The following is a 16,705-nucleotide window of genomic DNA, read 5'->3' as shown; positions in this document are numbered from 1 at the left end:
GAAGATGCATTCAATTGTTTTTGAAGATCTCATTTCCCACTCACTTTGCACTCAGCAGTCATTATGCTGCTCTGTGGCTAAGGAGGGTTTCCTTCCTGCCATCTCTGTTGTTGTCTACAAAGAACTATCTGTCACAAATCTGCCACTCAACAAATGTGTCAACCACCACGACCAAACCACATCTGAAGTATAAAATATATTTTTCTGAGCTTGACAATTAAAAAAAAAAATCAGGTACATAATAAAGTAGCATTATGTGTCACAGCAATAAGTCTATGTCTCATCTCCGTTCCACGTGAAGTATACTTACGATTTTTTTAATCTTTTGCAATGCACATTACTCTTGCCACATCCCCACAACTTGCTGTGGGTATTCTTGATTTGTGGTGTGGGAACCATGGCTTAGTAGCAGAATGCCTGAAATAATAATAATAATAATAATAATAATAATAATAATAATAATAATTTATACCCCGCCCATCTGGCTGGGTTTCCCCAGCCACTCTGGGAGGCTTCCAACAGAAAAATAAAAGAAAATAATCTATTAAGCATTAAAAGCCTCCCTAAACAGGGCTGCCTTCAGATGTCTTCTAGAAATCTGGTAGCTGTTTTTCTCTTTGACATCTGATGGGAGGGCGTTCCACAGGGCGGGCGCCACTACTGAGAAGGCCCTCTGCCTGGTTCCCTGCAACTTGGCTTCTCACAACGAGGGAACCGTCAGAAGGCCCTCGGTTCTAGACCTCAGTGCCCAGGCAGAACGATGGGGGTGGAGACGCTCCTTCAGGAGAAATACAGGAGAACTGCTGCCAGTGCAGACCAGGCTTCCTCAACCTCGGCCCTCCAGATGTTTTGGGACTACAATTCCCATCATCCCATCATCACTGACCTGATCCTGCTAGCTAGGGATCATGGGAGTTGTAGGCCAAAAACATCTGGAGGGCCGAGGTTGAGGAAGCCTGGTGTAGACAATAGTGAGCCAGATGGACCCCAATGGTCTGTCTTGATTTAAGGCAGCTTCCGATGTGAGTTAGAGCTTTCTGAATAGGGGCAACTATTGTTCTAAAGGGATTTTCGGAATCTTTGCCTGTATTGCCTGAGTCTGTGCCAATATCTGATCTCCAATAAATATTGAATTGATGCGCTTTCCTGGCCTGCTGAAAATTGGTGTTTGCTTCTGAGCTTATTTCCCCACAGAGCCAATGGAACAGTTAAGAGCCCCATTACTTCCTTCCAACTGTACAGTTCTATGATTCTATGCAGGTGTCCTACTTGTGGATAAGCTGCACATGCAAGTTGGAAGTGGACCCATGTTGAGTGGCATCCCCTGGCATTCGTACAGGATGAAGCATTGATCACCCAGGGTTCCAGACTGCATAGAAAGGTCCCTCCCTCCTGTCAGACATCTGTGCTTTCTGCATGAATACCAGTGGAATGGCTACTCAATGTGGGTCCAATTCCAACTAGGATGTACAGTTAACCTGAAGCAGGACACCTGAATAGGACTCATCTGGGGGCTAACTGGCATTTATTGATTGAACCCTCCTCGTCTGATAAGTTAAGAATCTAGGTACGTGTCACATTAGAGACTCTGTGACAGATTCAGCAGTATAAAAGTTATATTCCACTTTTGCTATCACAAAATACTTACAGGAAATCATGCCAAGCATCTTTTGGTTTTTTTATAATCCCTGAACAATGAGAATGATGTTGCAGGGCTTTTGATGGTATTCACTCCTTTGTTTATTGAGCTACTGCAAGTTTTGGGCATATTTGGGCATGAAGATACATACAAAAATACCAGACAAGCAACTCTTATTTCACAAACTCCAGTATTCTCTTTACAGTCGTGGGAAACATAAGATGCTCCAGAACATGATATGAGAAAATCTCCTATAGGAAGTGTCACAGTGGCCGGAGTAGGCTACTTCAGAGTAACGACGCTACGCAGCTCTGCATTTTATTCTTTTATTGGTGCTGCGTATTTACAGTGCTAAGGTCATTGCTATTTACACAGAGTAATGTGTTCAGTCGGTATCAGAACCTCCGAATGACTTTTGGCGCGTCTTTCCCCAGCACAAAAGCCTCGGCAGACCCATCCTCTTGCCCCTCCTCTTTCTGCGTAATTCTGGCGTTGGAGGGATGGGTCTCCCCCCCTTACTTGCCCCTTCCTGTCCCACCTGGGACCCTGGCTCCGCTACCTTGCCTGAGCCTCGGACCCGACTTCCTGCTTCCCCACTGGAATCAGAGCTCCCTCTGCTTTCCCCTGTGGTCAGTGCTGGGCTTGAACTCAGGAGGGGAGGGACTTCGCGATATCCCCTGTCCCTCACATCCACCCCCCTTCCAAGCTCCCCTTCTCCCCTCCCCAGGTCCCCCCCAGGTGTCGGTGACGACTGGAAGCCTAGGAACTCAGTGCTTTCCGAGCCCGTTGGTGTGAACACCTCCGCCCATTCCTGCGAGGCCCCCCCTTCCGCCTGGGAGGACTGGAATCCCAAAAAGTCTGTGGCGTCTGAGCTGGTGGGGGTAAAAATGTGCTGCCAATCTGCTTCTGCCTCTGACTGGGTGGATCTTGGTGACACCCATATCTCGTCTCCCGATTCCTCAAACTCCGCTTCCCAGCGCCATGGTGAGCTGCTCTCCCGTGCCTCCTCCTCCTCCCCCTCCCTGTCCATGTGCCAGGGCTTGGGTCTGTGGGGGAAGAGGGCGTGAAATTCTTCCACCAAGAATTCCTCCTGTATCTGAGTGGCGGGGACCCATTCATTCTGGGAGGGCGGAGCGTCCTCCCATGCCATGAGGTACTCCAGTCCCCCCACCCCCCTCCGTGAATCAAGGATGGCCGTGGCTTCATTGAGTTGCTCCCTGCCTCCCCTCTCCCCCCCTCCCTCGGGGGTGTGTTCGCTGTCTCGGAGCCTGCTGCTTTCCCTGTACGGCGACAGCAGCGATCTATGAAACACTGGATGCACCCTCATGTCCTCTGGCAGTGCCAGCCTGTATGCCACCGGGTTGACCTGTTGCGTGACTGTGAAGGGACCCAGCCTTCTGGGCGCCAGCTTTTTGCACCTCCCTCTGGTGGGCAGGCCCTCCGAGGACAACCAAACCTTGTCCCCCACCCTGATGACCTCCCCTTGTCGCCTGTGGCGATCTGCCCCCCTTTTGTACGCTTCCTTGGCCCTCTCCAAGTGTTCTCTGAGCTGCTGGTGCACCGTCTCCAGTTCCTCTGCCCAATCCTCAGCCTGTGGGCCCTCCTCCTCCTCCTCCCCCTCCCTCTCTGGGAAAGATCTGAGGTCGCGCCCGTAATTGGCCTTAAAGGGCGACACCCCTGTGGAGACGTGCACCGCATTGTTGTAGGCAAATTCTGCCAGTGGCAGTCTATCCCCCCAGTCTGTTTGCCGCTGGCTGACGTAGCATCTCAGGTACTGCTGCAGAATGGCGTTGACTCTCTCCGCCTGTCCGTTGGTCTGCGGGTGTCTAGCTGTCGACAAGCTGACCTCCACCTGCAGGAGGTTCATGAGCCGCCTCCAGAACCTGGAAACAAATTGGCGGCCTCTATCCGAAATAACCCTTAAAGGTAATCCATGCAGTCTGAACACGTGGTCCACAAACAGTTTGGCTGTCTCTTCTGCCGAGACCGCCCTGGCACACGGTATAAAGTGGCACATTTTGGACATGAGGTCCACCACCACCAACACTGCGGTCTTGCCCCTGGAAGAAGGCAGATCTGTGATGAAGTCCATGGACACCACTTCCCACGGCCTGTGTGGGGTGGCTAAGGGCTCCAGCAAGCCTGGTGGCGCTGCTCTGACCACCTTTGCCCGCTGGCAGGTGTCACAGCCCCGTACATAGTCTCGAACATCTTCCCGCACCCCTGGCCACCAGAAGTGTCTCATGACTAGGTGGGCGGTTTTGTCCCTTCCAAAATGACCCGCCGTTGGGTTGTCGTGCATCTGCTTGAGGACCGTACGTCTAAGCTGGGTGGTGGGCAGGTAGAGTGCACCCTTGTAGAAAAGCAGCCCCCTGCGTTCTGCAAAGTCTTTTGCCTGCTCCCTCCCCCCTCTCAGTTCTCTGAAGATGCGGTTGGCAAATTCATCCGCTGCCGTCAGTGCTGTGAGTTCCGCCTCGCTCACCACTGCTGCTCCGCAGGACCATGCTGACGGGGGGAAGATGTGCCTGGGTGCTGGTGGCGCCTCCTCCTCCATGTACTCTGGCTTGCGGGAGAGGGCATCCGCCCTGACATTCTGCTCCCCCGGGATGTAGTGGATGGAGAAGTTGAAGTTCGAGAAGAACTCTGCCCACCGTATCTGCCGCTGGTTGAGCACCCTGGCAGTTCTCCAGAACTCCAGGTTCTTGTGGTCTGTGCACACCTGGATGGGGTGCTTTGCGCCCACCAGGAAGTGTCGCCAGTGCTGGAACGCAGCGTAGATCGCAAGAAGTTCCCTATCAAACACTGTGTAGTTGCGTTCAGGCTGTGTCAGCTTCCTGGAGAAGAAGGCACAGGGTCTCCACTCCCTGTTGGCGTCCAGTTGCAACAAAATCGCGCCCACAGCTTTTTCAGAAGCATCTGTCTCAATGCGTAGGGGCGCGTCCTGCACCACATGGAACAGGTTCTGGTCTGAGGCGAACACTCTCTTGAGGCTTTCGAACGCTGCTTGCGCCTCTGGTGTCCACCTGAACTTCTGCTTGCCTCTCAGGCAGTCCGTGATGGGAGCCGTAACGCGAGAGAAGTTCTTGATGAACTTCCTGTAGAAGTTAGCGAAGCCTAGTAGGCGTTGGGCATCTTTGCGCGTCCTGGGGCTGTGCCAGTCCAGGATGGCCTGCACCTTGTCCTTGTCCATCGCCAGCCCCTTGTCTGATAGCTTGTAGCCCAGGAAGTCCACCTCTTTGGTGTGAAACTTGCACTTCTCCAGCTTCACATACAGGTGGTTCTCCTTCAGGCGTTGCAACACCTCTCTGACATCTTTCACATGCTGCACTGGGTCATTCGAGTAGATAAGGATGTCATCTAGGAAGACCAAGCATTTCCTGAAGAGGAGGGACCCCAGGACGTGGTGCATGAAGGCCTGGAAGCATGCTGAGCCCCCTTGCAAACCGAAGGGCATCACCAAATATTCAAAAGAGCCCAGAGGCGTGAACATCGTGGTTTTCCATTCATCTCCTTCCCGGATCCTGATCAAGTTGTACGCCCCCCTTAGGTCCAGCTTGGTGAAAATCTTGCCCCTGCGTGCCGCTGTCAGGAGATCATCCACTCTGGGCATGGGGAAAGCCACTGGCTCTGTCACCGAATTCAGCCGTCTAAAGTCCACCACAAGACGGCGCTGTTGCGTGTCTTTCTTGTCCACCCAGAAGACCGGGCTGCCCCCTGCTGCCTTGCTTTCCCTTATGAACCCCCGCTTGAGGTTCTTGTCGATGAAAGCGCGCAGATCCTCCAGCTCCTGGTCTGACATGGCGTACAGCTTGGCTGGGGGTATCGTCGCCCCTGGCACCAGGTTGATCTGGCAGTCAAAAGGCCTGTGCGGGGGTAGGTGGTCGGACTCCGCTTCGCTGAAGACCTCCTGCAGGTCCCAGTACTGCTTGGGTATCGCCTCACCCCCTTTGATATGCATGGTGGCCACCGTGGCTATCGGAGGCCCCTCCCCTGGTTGGTGCTGCATGCAATGTTCCAGACAAAAGTCCGACCCAAACGTGATGCACCTCTGGTGCCAACTGATGGAGGGGTCGTGGCGCGCCAGCCAGCTCATGCCCAAGACGATGGGGGGGTCTGAGATGGTGGTGACGTTGAACGCCAGTGTCTCTGAGTGCCTTCCCACCGTCATTCTCATGGGGGGGGTTTGATGTGTGATGGCCCCTCCCAGCAGCTCCCTGCCGTCAATGGTTGCCACGTGCAGAGGAAAATCTAACTGCAAAAGCTGGATTTGGTGCTCTTCTGCAAAGCTTCTCGAGAAGAAGTTGGCTGACGCCCCACTGTCAATTAGGGCGAGGACCGTCAGGGGATAGCCATTTGGGAGCGTTAGCGTCACTTCTAGAACCACTCCTGCTCTGGGAGGGGTGGGCTGGCTCTGCTCCTCTCTGTGCGGGTGGGTGGGTTGGGGCTGTTGTCTGCTGACTGTGCCTGGCTGCTGCCCCTTGTCTCCTGCAGCCAGGCTTTCCCGTTTCCCTGCTGTGGTGCTGCGTCAGTGGGGGAGGGCACCACCGTTCCCGCCTTTCCTTGCCACTCCCTGCGATGTGGGCAGTCTCTGACGAGATGCTGGGGTGAGTTGCAGAGAAAGCAATTCCCGCCCCTTCCCTCCTTGCGTCTTGGCGCCGCTGGGGTTTGAAAAGCCCGCGCGCGCGCGCTATCAATCTGCATGGGCTCCTGGTCCTGGCTGGCTCCAGGCGTGGCTTGAAAGGGTTGTTGAGGGAGTGGCTTCTCCTGCGACCGTGGGAACCAAGCCCGCTTTGCGCGCGTCGCTTGCTTGTCGTTCCACCGGGATTCCTGTCTCACCCCCACCGCCAGAGCCGCTTTGCTCAGCTGATCCATAGTACTGGGCTTTGGCCCTCTCGAGAGTTCATCCTTCACGTCCTCGTGCAAACCCAAGTAAAACGCAGCTTGCATAGGAGGCGACTCCAAAACCCACCCCAGTCTGTGCACCAGCATGGTGAATTTCGCCCAATATGCGCGAACTGTCATATTTCCTTGTCGTAAATTATGCAGTTCCTCCTTAGTCTGGTCCAAATGACTATCTGACGAATACATCGTCCTCAAACCTTCTAGAAATTGTTGAACATTTTTCATGCAAGGATTCTTGGTTGCGATTAATGGTCTTAGCCACTCCCTGGCTGCTCCGGTAAGATGTTCCACAATAAACGCTACCCTGTGCTCATCATCGGGGAACTCATTATGGTGCAGCTCAAGAGCATACACGATCTCAGTCTCAAAGCCATGATATTCCCTCGGGTCTCCATTGAACTTGCTTACTAGGGTCCCTGCTCTCCTTCCTGGCAGCACTTGGACTTGGGGAGCCCCTCCCGCCTTGTCTTTCTCTGCATCTAGCTTGCTCTGGAGGTCTACCGCCACCGCCCTTAATTGCTGCTCTCTTTCCTGAAGCGCTCTCACCTGTTCCGCAAGTTGTAGCCGGTCTTCCTGGACCTTCTTAGTCTCTTCTTTTGCTGCCTTTAATTCTCCCTGTGCCTGCAGATGCAGCTTCTGCAGCTCCTCTTGTGCTTGTTCAGCGAGCTGCCGCCATTTCTCCGCCTCTGACACGCTCATCCCGGCAACTCCAAAGTAGCCCAAAAAGATTCGGAGGTTGCTGTCACAGTGGCCGGAGTAGGCTACTTCAGAGTAACGACGCTACGCAGCTCTGCATTTTATTCTTTTATTGGTGCTGCGTATTTACAGTGCTAAGGTCATTGCTATTTACACAGAGTAATGTGTTCAGTCGGTATCAGAACCTCCGAATGACTTTTGGCGCGTCTTTCCCCAGCACAAAAGCCTCGGCAGACCCATCCTCTTGCCCCTCCTCTTTCTGCGTAATTCTGGCGTTGGAGGGATGGGTCTCCCCCCCTTACTTGCCCCTTCCTGTCCCACCTGGGACCCTGGCTCCGCTACCTTGCCTGAGCCTCGGACCCGACTTCCTGCTTCCCCACTGGAATCAGAGCTCCCTCTGCTTTCCCCTGTGGTCAGTGCTGGGCTTGAACTCAGGAGGGGAGGGACTTCGCGATATCCCCTGTCCCTCACAGGAAGGATGAGTGTTAGGTTTCACATCACATGACTAACTCCTAGCCAGAAAGAATGTGACCCATATTGACTGAGTATTTCCGTAAATGGCTAAAGAGAAAGCACCCTCTCTCTGATGGAAGAGTTTCCATTAGCCTCTCTGCTCAGAACTCTTGAGAGGAAATTGCGTTTTCTGTTCTAATGCGGTAAACTCATACACATTTTTGACACGGCTGATGTTAAACAGAGTTTCCAAACCAAAGAATCAGGATTACCAGATTCCATATGGGTTAACATTCCTATAAATAGTTGTGGGGGGAAACAATTCAGGACAGGAGACGGGCGGGTGTGGAGGACTCCCTGGTCCTGAATGGGGTAACTGTGCCCCTGAAGGACCAGGTGTGCAGCCTGGGAGTCATTTTGGACTCACAGCTGTCCATGGAGGCACAGGTCAATTCTGTGTCCAGGGCAGCTGTTTATCAGCTCCATCTGGTACGCAGGCTGAGTCCCTACCTGCCCGCGGACTGTCTCGCCAGAGTGGTGCATGCTCTGCTTATCTCCCGCTTGGACTACTGCAATGCACTCTACGTGGGGCTACCTTTGAAGGTGACCCGGAAACTACAACTAACCCAGAATGTGGCAGCTAGACTGGTGACTGGGAGCGGCCACCGAGACCACATAACACCGGTCCTGAAAGACCTACATTGGCTCCCAGTACGTTTCCGAGCACAATTCAAAGTGTTGGTGCTGACCTTTAAAGCCCTAAACGGCCTCGGTCCAGTATACCTGAAGAAGCGTCTCCTCCCCCATCGTTCTGCCCGGACACTGAGGTCCAGCGCCGAGGGTCTTCTGGCGGTTCCCTCGCTACAAGAAGCCAAGTTACAGGGAACCAGGCAGAGGGCCTTCTCGGTAGTGGCACCCACCCTGTGGAATGCCCTCCCACCAGAGGTCAAAGAGAACAACAATTACCAAACCTTTAGAAGGCATCTCAAGGCAGCCCTGTTTAGGGAAGCTTTTAATGTTTGATTTCTGTATTTTAATGTTTTGTTGGAAGCCGCCCAGAGTGGCTGGGGGAACCCGGCCAGATGGGCGGGGTATAAATAATATATTATTATTATTATATCCCACATCAACTGAGAATATTTGCAATAACTGAGTGCATGCAAACACTCAATTGTTAACATGTTAATTGTAGCACCACTGCTATATTATCATAACAGTAAAAAATCTATGAACATTATCCAATTGCCAAGTAGCAGCAATATTCAGTTACTACAAGTAAGCCGTTCACACAGCTGGTAAGAGTGGTTAGCATTTGCCTTAGAGCAAGGGTGGGTAGCCAAGATCATCAGGCATTTGCCAAGGCCCCTGGCCTATCCCAACAAGCTTGGCCCCTAGAGGATCCTTAGAAAAAAAGTGTACATACGATGAATGAGCATTGCCTAACTACTTCCAAGAATACATCGAGGGAACTATATTATTTTACAAACTTCAATTTTACCTGCTTGCTAGCAAGAATATCATGCGGAACTTTGCCAAAAGCCTGGCTTCAATAAAAAATACTTCCAAAGTGACTTACAGTACTAGATGAAAATAAAAGAAAATCCAAAAAACTTTGGAATAAAACTTCAGAAATATTTGCTACTAATCCCTCACAGGTTAAAAGGACAGGAGAAGGGAAAAGATATTCCCCTGGTGCCAAAAAGAAGGCACCAGAAATTCTCCCAATGGAGAACATTCCATAGGTGGGCTGCTTTAGGTGTTTGTGTTGTACACTAAATGTGGATGCCTCCATCACATCTGTTTTGGTTCCGATAAAGTGAGCGTTCTGCTTAATGGATTTACACTTCCATTACAACCTCATGTGCGAGAAAAGCATTTAGTCAAGATCTCCAGGATCTTACATATACCAGTAGTGCATAAATAATGCCATCAGTAAGAATATGTCTATTCCAACTAACTAGAAATTATATTAAATTACATTATTTACAAGCAGCCCCAGGCTGGGGAAACCCAACCAGATAGGTGGGGTATTATTATTATTATTATTTATTATTATTATTATTATTATTATTATTATTATTATTATTATTACCAGCAGCAGCAGTGAGGGTGCAATTTTGTACATGATTTCATTTTGTTGTCGGTTGTCGGTAGATTATGTCTACACAATGCTCCAGTTAGGTCTGGATAAACAATGTGGTACAGTAGTCTTGAATTATTCTTAGTTCAGATATGCCATCTCCAGTTACCTATTCTTTCCTGTTCATATATTTAGATTTTATGCAGGGTAAGCATTAGAATGAGAGGAGTGTTTATTTAAAAGCATTATACCCAGCTTGATCATTCAATTAAGGTGGGAACAACTTTTATATCAAAACAATAACCATAAACTAGGTTTGATAGACAATATAAAGTGGGAAGCACAAGACAACCTCGACGGGTTGGCAGGGAATCATTCTGTAAAACAGACATACAAAATGGCTAGCTTAAAAGCAATTACACTAAACGTGAGGGGATTTGGAAACCCTATCAAAAGAAAACGCATCACCTTGTACGGAAACACCATGAAACCACACATTGCCTTCCTACAGGAAATACACAACCCACCCAAACGAAGCAAACTCTGGAGTGAACCGCTCTTCAGTCAACATTGAGTGACACCGGTTGAACCCGGCTGGGCCGTCCCGAGGTTGCGGTGCATGTTGGGATACTGGGGGTTCTGCTGCTTTTTCCTCTCTGGGGGGTCTGGGCTGAGGTTGCGGCTGCAGAGATGGACGTCTTTTTAATGATCCGACGTCACAAGACAACCATCTTCACAGACGCCAAGGAGTCCAGTACGGTGTATGAGCTGAAAAGAATTGTTGAGGGGGTACTTAAGAGACCCCCAGAAGAACAAAGGCTATACTGTACAAGGATGACCAGCTGTTGGATGATGGCAAAACCCTTGGAGACTGTGGCTTCACCAGCCAGACAGCACGACCTCAGGCTCTAGCAACAGTTGGCTTGGCCTTCAGAGCCAGTGAAGATGCCTTTGAGCCCCTCCGCATTGACCCCTTCTTCAGCCCCCCAGAGCTCCCAGACGTGATGAAGCCCCAGGACTCCGGCAGCAGTGCCAACGAGCAAGCGGTGCAGTGAGAGGCCAGAGGGCGACAGAGCGAGCTGCACAACCTGTGGCGCCCCTTCCCCATCACCCACTCCCTCCCTCAACCCTCCAGCGTGGAGGGTTGGCACTGTCCCACCCCTCCAATCCAGATCCCCCTTTTACTCCACCCCCTCTATACAAGACCACATCTCCCTCCAAGCCCCTCCCCACTCATCAAACAGAGCAATGTTTTCATTTTTGGTTTTGGAAACAATAAAAGTTCAGCTGGTTAAAAACAACAACAACAACAACAACAACAACAACAACAACAACAACAACAACAACAACAACAACAATGGGTGACACCTCGCTCAGGAAAGGCCCGCGGAGTAACCATAGTCCTCAGTAGAGACATGAACTTCAAAGCCACAACAATGCTAAAAGACAAAAGAGGCAGGTTCATTTTTGCTAAAGGGACACTAGATGGCAAAACTAAACTGACAATTGGCTCCATATATGCCCCAAACACAAAACAACTAGAGTTCATCCAGAAAACACTAAACAAATTCCTCTCCTTCTCCAAAGGGGAAGCAATCCTAGGAGGTGACCTCAACCTAAATATGAGAGGCACTTCCCTGAAAGACGGAAACCCCAAACAATTAGAGACTCCTGCAAACTAATGAAAATGCTAAAAAACAAACAAACAACAACAGAGGCCTTTATGACATCTGGGGAGAAAAGAACCCGGGAGACATATTCAATAAAGGATTTGGAAGTATAAGGTGGTTGCAGAAGTAAGCTAGTTCAATGTAATATGTGTTTAGAATTTGATATATGTTGGGATATTATGATACTCTTAAGATTAAAATTATATTGTGAGTTTTTGGAAATAATTGAGTGAAAAAGGATTAAGAGTAATATTTAGATTTGATAATTAAGAAATAGAATGTTTTTGTGAAATGTATAAGATAGGTGAGTTGTTTGTTATATTTTGTTATTATAAACAAATTTAATAAAAAAAATTTTTAAAAAAGAACCTGGGAGACATCAGCCACACATTCCAGTCTGGACGCCATGGCACAATGTCCAGACTGGACAGCATTCTGCTAACACAAGGCTTGATCCCCCTGGTAGAAACAACAAACACTGGTAACATTAAAATCACAGACCATGCCCCAGTAGAAGCTACCCTCAAAATAGGAGAGGAAGCACAAACTACCCCATCATGGTCCTTCAGCCCCATCCTAACCACAAACCTAGAGAGAGTCTAAAGCTAGAGAGAGTCTCTTGAAAACTCTACAAAACTACTTTAAGGATAATGATGTGGGCGACATTGGAACCCCGCTCCTCTGGGACACAATGAAAGCAGTCATCAGATGAGCATGCTTTAAGGAGAGAGGGCATCGCTTAAAAAAACAAACCTCCTTGAAAAATGGTAAATTAGAACAAGATATTACAACCCTCTCATCACACTACAAACAAACAGGAGCCAAAAAATCTCTCATTAAAATCACAGAACAAACAAGAAGGGAAATTGACTCTCCAGAAATCAATAAAACAACTATTAACATCCTATATTCTCAACAACGCTTTTATGAGCATGGAGGGAAGAATTCCAGACTATTAGCAAACAGATGCAGCAAAATATCATTCAAAACAAGAATCCACTGTGTCACTAAAAAAGACAGTAACATAACACCCTCCACCAAAGATATAACCTCAAAATTCGCTGAATTTTACACCAACCTATACACCTCCCACAACCCACAACAGGAAATTTGAAGACTCTTAACAGGGCTGACCATGCCAACCTTAACTGCAAAGGAACAAGAATTAATGGACAGCCTTATCACCCCAGAGGAAATAGAGATGGCACTCAAAAATCTGAAACCACACAAAACGCCAGGTCCAGATGGCTGTACAGCAGAATTCTACAAAAAAAATTAAATTTGATGCCTTACATGACCTGCCTAATTAGCGACATCATAAAAAGGCCCCCCACCCTGCAAACCTGGGCCTCTTCCAAAACAGTCTATCCCAAAACCACTCAAAGATAGCCTCAAAATAGAATTACACCGCCAAATCTCATTCATAAACCAACACTACAAGATATTCACATCAATCCTGGCTAACCGCCTAAAAAACTTCCTACACAAACTTATCGCCCTGAACCAGGCAAGCTTTGTTCCTGGTTGCAACATAACATATCCCTTTAGGAAACTACTGAATCTGATAGAACACAGCAAAACGACCAAACTCCCACGGCTATACTGACATCACTTTGAGAAGAGGTAAGAAAAATTGAATGGCAATTTGGTTCAGATATATATATCTGAATATATATCTACAAGGGAGTTGCTCAAATTCCATCTTGAATCACTCCTCCCGATTCCATGAAATCCAAAATGGCATCTCTGCAGATACCAAATGCTTGTTTTTATAAGCAGTGCATGCATACCGAGTCCAAGCAACTTATGGCTACTAAGCGGGTGTTTTACATGCATTGCACATATTTTTTGAAACACAAGTTTGTCTCCTTCACTGATTATGGGTTTTGGGTGATGCCAAGCCAAATGAAATGCCACACATTTCCCCGAGGAGGCTACTTTCTCCACCCCAAAGTGCTCTGCAAAAGTGTTGAATGTAGGACAGGCTGACTCAGCATTTCAACCACACTGCTAGGCACCTACGTAGGAGGGGAAGAGAGCTAGACATGGGCTCCGCTAAAAGCACTTGTTGGCTGAAACACCCAAAACAAAAATGACCCATATTTTAGAGGTGTGGGTTGGGTTGCAGAGGTCTGTAGCCATAGATTCATTTCAGCAGACATTCCTGGAAGGAGCTTGAAAAGCTGTCTATGGTTTTTAACTGTTATGAGTGGGCAGAAACCTCAGGGAAATGAGCAAGAGAAAAGCAATCGCATGCCCTCCATCAGCTTTCCACAGCGCAGGACCACTAGCAGGGTTTTCCGGGGCAGGTACAAAATGGGTAGTTGCCCAAACTGCCCCTCTGAAGATCCGGCACAGGTATTGTTGCACACCACCCCAATCTCCGAGCGGTGCAAGGTCCCAGGGTTTTGGGGCATTTGCACAGGGCTCGGAAGGAGGGGCAGAAGGGACTGTGGGGTCTTCATGATATATGGTTTATTTACACCTCTGTACAACCTGAGCCTACAGTGGAGGGGTTCACAGCATTCAAGAGCCGTAAAGGTCTTGCTTCTCCCTTGGATTCAAAGAGAAATGAAACGTTGCTCTCAAATGTTGCTCTGATTCTCTCTCTCTCCAGCTTGCTGATTTTCTTCCATTTATTCATTTAATAATAATTATTAACTTTAACTGCTAGGTCTTTATTCATTTACTGTCATAAGTCAACAGGAGTGCACAACGCCAGCAGGCCAATGGGCCTCTTTAAAACAGCGCAGGCCAAACACACACAGGCACCCATAGGAAATCTTTATTGGTTAGCCTGCAATATCAACCAGACCACAATCTTTGTTAGCTCACAATATCCACCAAGATCACAAGCTGGCACTGTCGCATTAGAAATAAATGTAATCAGCCATTTTAAGTAATTAAAAGCTGGTGTTGCGGCCAACCTAGCAGTTTGAAAGCACGTCAAGTGCAAGTACATAAATAGGTACCGCTCCGGCAGGAAGGTAAACGGCGTTTCCGTCCGCTGCTCTGGTTTGCCAGAATTGGCTTAGTCATGCTGGCCACATGACCCGGAAGCTGTACGCCAGCTCCCTTGGCCAGTAAAGCAAGATGAGCGCCGCAACCCCAGAGTCGTCCGCGACTGGACATAACGGTCAGGGGTCCCTTTACCTTTACGCACAAACAGTATAGAGGAGAGAGATGGGGGGGAGAGAGAATCCAAAACTCGTGGCCAGGGTTGCCACCAGTGGTGGAGCTTCATGCTCAGGCACCGGGGGGGGGGGGGCAGAGAGCAGGTGGGGCGTGGCACCCAACATGGGCGGGGGGCAGCCACGATGGCACCCCACTAGGATCACGCTGCCGGGGGCGGTGCACTCCCCCCGCGCTCCTCTTCCTCCGCCAGTGGTTGCCACCTGCCCCGTATAATACAGGATTGTCCCGTATTCCAATGTGAAATGCCACGTCCCACCCAGCCCTACTTGGAGCCTAGGAAGAAGCCGCCTTATTTTAGAGTCACCCTATTGCTCCATCTAGCTCGGTAGTGTCTATACTGAAGGGCGGCAGCTCTCCAGGAGATGGTTCCTTCCAAGCCCTGCCTAGAGATGCCAGGGACTGAAGCTAGGACCTTCTGCATGCAGTATGGTGAGCAGACCTCAAGGTCTCAGAGCAAAGTGGAGAAGCAGCTTTGTGCAGTATAGGCTTTTCCCTCCCCTTTGCAAGGGCTCATAGGACAGCTTTTTCTCATGAGCCCATTGCACAGACAAGGTTGCTGGGCAAAAACTTGCCCAGTATTTTGTGGCAATCTATGGGTCACAGTGCAGCCGAGCAAAGGTGCCCTGCACTTATTGGGCACAGAGCGAGGCCTCTTGGTACTGTATATTAACCAGTAAGAACTTAAATAAAACTGGACTGCATTGCTAGCTGTTTAAGAGCAATGTGTTTACTGTATTTGTATTTACACCTCTTTTTTGTAACAAGTTTGTAACAAGTTTAAGGACAGTTTGCAGCAAAACCTTGAAACTCTTTTCCTGCTGTGGAGAGCTTACAGAGTCGTACTCTGCACAAGGTCCAGATCAGGGAATTGCATTCACATAACTTTAACAAAAAGCCCACATGTACCTCTACTCGGAAGCACAGGAGGAAGAATTAGGTGCTCAGAAACACAGGCCCAGTACATAGCTGGTGCAGAAATCGATTTCACTTCCAGAGGACACCCTTGTATGCGGAGGACCAAAGCAATGGCAGCTGGGAGTTAAGAAGACCCACCTGCCTCCTAAGCAGAGCTGCAAAGGCACCACCACCACACCTGGGACTGAGCTCTGCTCCTCACCTGGCCCATTTTGCAACATCATTGTAACAGTTAAGTATCTAGCAGGTGAGTGATTGCAAAAGGCATTATCCCTTGGGTAGCTTTTTTTGTTTTAATTGGTTATTTATTGTGTGATGGTATGTTTGTTTTTCAAAAAAGGGAACGATTTCATTTTTGTTTTATTTGATGTCTCTTAACTTCCATGCCATCTTTGTGAGCCCCTTAGGGACAGAACTATTAAGCATTTAGAGAGAGAGAGAGAGAGAGAGAGAGAGAGAGAGAGAGAGAGAGAGAGAGAGAGAGAGAGAGAGAGAGAGAGAGAGAAACCCTGCTACAAGCTGCTCTGAGACCTTGGGATGGAGTATGGAATCTAAATGAAATCAAACCAAATCACAAACACCAGCGTTTCCTCCTCCTCACTAACACCACACAAATAGGCATTCAAAAGAGAGAGAGAGACTGATAAGATTGCCTTTCTTTTTTTCCCCTTTCTTTTTTTACACCTGGGCAAAGTTGTTGAGCTTTTCGTTGGGGACATCTCCCCCAAAAGAGGGACAGTATATTCCTGCGGCTTTAAAACTGTATGAAGCTAAGGTGATGGCTCAGCTGCTTTTGGGGGCCAACCTTAACATCCCGCCACCTAATCTGACGACAGCCGAAAGAGTACAGTCCAAATTCCTTAGAGCGGCCTTACAAATGCCCCCGTGTGTGTCAAACGCGGCCATACGACTAGAAACAGGCCTGATCTGCGTGGAGGCCAGTGTGTGGATGCAGGCTTGTAATCTATGGCTGAAACTTAACAGGAATCCTCAGGGCCTACTTCTGTTGCTAGTGAAAGATAACTATCAATCCCTCTGGAGCAAGACCATAGTGAAGAAGATGCTGAGTATAGGCCTCAACCCATCCAGCCTTATGTCACGTGATCTTGATACAGCAAAGACCCTTATTAAACAGAGGATTATAGATATAGAAAG

At 49.0% G+C, this 16,705-nt stretch overlaps 1 long non-coding RNA gene and 1 pseudogene across 1 annotated transcript in view; both read left to right on the top strand.

The window, feature by feature from the left end:
- LOC148686118 (uncharacterized) overlaps positions 1–16,705 on the top strand; it is a 312,355-nt gene that overhangs the window by 146,294 nt on the left and 149,356 nt on the right. The window lies entirely within an intron of this gene.
- Positions 10,357–10,906, top strand: LOC118082889 (elongin-B pseudogene; annotated as a pseudogene).

This window comes from Zootoca vivipara, chromosome 3, assembly GCF_965207765.1.
Source record: "Zootoca vivipara chromosome 3, rZooViv2.hap1.1, whole genome shotgun sequence".
In the NCBI taxonomy this organism is placed as follows: Eukaryota; Metazoa; Chordata; class Lepidosauria; order Squamata; family Lacertidae; genus Zootoca; species Zootoca vivipara.
The sequence above is the reverse complement of the archived record's forward strand: the minus strand, read 5'-3'. Positions and strand labels throughout refer to the sequence as shown.